The sequence below is a fragment of the Tiliqua scincoides genome, chromosome 1 (genome assembly GCF_035046505.1).
Source record: "Tiliqua scincoides isolate rTilSci1 chromosome 1, rTilSci1.hap2, whole genome shotgun sequence".
Taxonomy (NCBI): domain Eukaryota; kingdom Metazoa; phylum Chordata; class Lepidosauria; order Squamata; family Scincidae; genus Tiliqua; species Tiliqua scincoides.
The window spans coordinates 247,202,151-247,205,981 of record NC_089821.1 but is presented as its reverse complement, the minus strand read 5'-3'; positions in this window follow the sequence as shown (position 1 = coordinate 247,205,981).

Below are 3,831 nucleotides of genomic sequence, written 5' to 3'. Positions count from 1 at the left end.
TCTAGGCCTACCTAGATCTCTTCTTGTGTCCTACCTACTGGTGTTTCTCACCAGTCTGGAAATAGTGAGCATGTTGCTGGTTATGACAAATCCTTGACTGGATTTAAACTTACTTTTCTGGTTTTTTTAAATTAAGAAATGCAACCACTACTGATCTACCTCAGAAATGTGTAGTTAAAGTTGAGTTTATTGTAGGACATACTCCCAGCAGATAATGGGTAATTGTGAGGCCCAGTGTTGCACAGTGTGAACCATCTATATGCTCTCAGAATCCTCTGTCATGGCAGATGCACAGAGATGCCTTGGCAGACGTCAAAATGGCATGTGTTTCATGAAGATAAAAAGTTTTTAAACCTTTGCAATAGATTACCCAGAGATTTTCAACCCTTTTTATCTCATGGCACACTAAAATTGTCAAGGCACACCATCAGTTTTTTACAATTGACAAAGTACACTGCACTGACAGCAGGGGCTTGCATCTCCTAGTGGCCCTACTAACAAATGATTCTCCCCAAACTCCCGTAGCACACCTGCAGACCATCCATGGCACACCAGCGTACCATGGTATAATGGTTGAAAATGACTGAGATAACCAATGTATCTCAGCTATCAATGCCACTGTCAAATAATACCATTGCTTGTCAACTATCAAATACTGTCAACTGTTAACCGCCAGAAGTTAAATGCTGAAAAATAGATGTTAATATATCAGTAGATACAAAATATCTGGAGAATATTTGACCATTCAGAGAACATAGAATATTCAACAGGAAAAATTGCAAAGAAGAATTTTGGACTTTTGGGGGAACAAAAAGAAAAAAAAAAGAAAAAAAAGAATTAATTTATTTTGTTCATGCTTATTTTTAAAATGAGATTTCTTAAATATTATTTCATTTGTTTTTCTTTCCCGGGGCTTTCAATAGGAGAGCTAACTGCTGTACTTCCCCTGTAGCTTCTCTGTTTTCCAACCACCTGGCATGCCATTTTCAGGCACTCTTCTACCCCTTCAAGGGATCAGATCTGACAGATGGGGAAAAGATCTTCCATTTTAAAAGGAAATTTAAAAGGTGCACAGACTTACAGATTGGACTGTTAAATCTCTCTCTCTCTCTGAACTACAAAGTACAAGGGAATGGGAAAAGTCAGACAATGTAGTGTGAATGGACTGAAAGTGCAGGCACAGAGGGCCAAATATGTTTAAAACCGTATCCACTTTAGCCCTAACCCCAGCTCTTATGAATCTCCTACTCTGCTAGCAAAGACAGCGGGATGATTTTGTTGCCTGTTAATTTAGAGTACGCTCCAGAAGTTAGAACAGGTTGCTCAAGCGTAATTTGATATGTGTTCTTCCCTTCCTCCGTGTCACAGCACTTTGCTATTTCTGCACAGTCCAGGGTCACAACAGAATTGAATCTCATTCCTAAACTTAGCCAGGTTGCCACTTTTGCAAGCTTTATGCAGCATTACTGTAGGAGATTCCACCCAGAAAGAGAAATTTGGAAAGTTCAGTGAAATATGTTCCTCTGTAACCTCTTTCAAAGTCTCCAATAGAAAGTTACATTCCTGCTCTGCCTAAGGAAGTGTAAGAAAATGGCTGGTGGAGGAGGGATTTGGTGTCCCTTCATCACCCTTCTTTCATATTAATAAGTGTGATCACTCACCCCAGCAGTGTCTGTTTTAGTGGCTGTCTGCTGGTACTCTTTTGCATCTTTTTAGATTGTGAGCCCTTTTGGGACAGGGAGCCATTTAGTTATTTGATTTTTCTCTCTAAACCGCTTTGTGAACTTTTAGTTGAATAGCGGTAAATAAATACTGTTAATAATAATAATAATAATAATAATAATAATAATAATAATAATAATAATAATAATAATAATAATAATAATAATAATTATTATTATTATTATTATTATTATTAATATCCCAGTCACTGGAAATAACTCTGTGCCTCAAATTTCCAGTGTAAACGAAGGCTGTGGTGGCTGAAACTTCTGAATTGCTTCTCGTCACTTTTGTTTTAAACTTGGGCTACAATAGAGGTAACTACCTCAGGTCTGCTGAGGTAAATTATTTGGCTTCAGTGACACTGCGGAACGGTGGCAGGGGGGCGGGGGATGTGGTCTCTTTCTCCACTGTCTTCGGTCTGCCTTGCTCACAGTATAATTAACCAGCCAGCCGGTTAATGGATTTTTCTCCTCCTATCTCCACAGCTTACATGACTATTTGCTAAATATATTCATGAGCTGCTTGTCCCAGTTGACGCCAAAGAAAGAAAGAAAGAAAGAAAGAAAGAAAGAAAGAAAGAAAGAAAGAAAGAAAGAAAGAAGTTCCGTTCATGTTATAGAACAGGAGTGCCCAAACACCGGCCCTGGGGCCACTTGCGGCCCTCGAGGACCCCCAAGATGGCCCTCAGGGAGCCCCTAGTCTCCAATGAGCCCCTGGCCCTCCGGAGATTTGCTGGAACCCACACTGGCCCGACGCAACTGCTCTCAGCGTGAGGGCGACTGTTTGACCTCTCGCGTGAGCTGTGGGATGAGGGCTCCCTCCACTGCTTGTTGTTTCACGTCTGTGATGCAGTAGCGGCAGCAAAGGAAAGGCCAAGCTTGCTTTGTGGAAGGCTTTTATAGGCCTTGAGCTATTGCAAAACCTTCATTCATTCATATAAGTTCATCTTTAATATATACATTTATGTAAACTTATGTAAATTTATTCAAATTTTAAATGTAAATTAATTCTTTTTTTCCCCCTGGCCCCCAACACAGTGTCAGAGAGATGATGTGGCCCTCCTGCCAAAAAATTTGGACACTCCTGTTATAGAAGAAGGGCACAATCCTAACCAGGTCTACTCAGAAGCAAGTCCTATTTTGTTCAATGGGGCTTACTCTCAGGATAGTGTGGTTAGGATTGCAGCCAAAATGTAATAACAGTGTAATGTCGTTCCCCAAAGAAAAAAATAAAGCTCTAGAAATGGAAGGGAACAGAGGCCCATGTAATCCAACTGGGGAAACTTTCTTTGTCTCTCATATCTGCTTGAGTGGTAGGTGGCATCACTGGGTTTACTCAGTGAGAGAAGTTTCACCTACTGAGTTGCCTTTTGTCATGCAGCTATTCAAGGGACAGCAGCCCAGCTGGCAGGTGGGAGGATGCCATCCTTTTCACTGCTGTAAATGAAAACTGCCATCCACACCTCTGACTCCTAACCAAATCAGGAACAAACTAGACATTCTGTGGGAGTTCCATGAGGGGAACTCCTCATGGATTATGTTTTTCTGGCTTTGTGGGGGCCTGCGGTTGAAAAACCAGGGGTTTTACAATGGCAGGAAGGAGGAGAAAAGACGAGCTGGGGGACAGAAAAGAATGAAGTGAGAAATGTTTTCAGGATTCTGGACATGGTAAAAGGCTGTGGCTGAATTGTGGATCTCTGTAGCCTGAGTTAAGGGCTACAGAAAAGGAATGAGCATGTGGAGTCACTTCACTTACTGGCTGTCAACTCTCCTATCAGCGCTATAACTGCTCAAAGGGGCTTGGAGAGCTGTGTTTGAGTGGTTGGTGTGTCGGTTAGAGGAATCCCCCTGAAAAGGAAGTCTGATGCTGGTCTCAGGCTTCCCCTGACACAGTTTAAAAATAGACTGCAACTAAATCCACACACACACACACACACAACACACTCACATGCAGGAAGAAAATGACAGAGCCAGTAAGTGTGTCGTCAGCTTGGCTGCACATGAGACAAGAAAGATCAGGCAAGATTTATAGGTAAATGGTGAGGCTGCGTCAAAGACCAAGGTTACGGGTTTGTTCTTGCTGTGTTACAGGAGTCATGGGGCTACC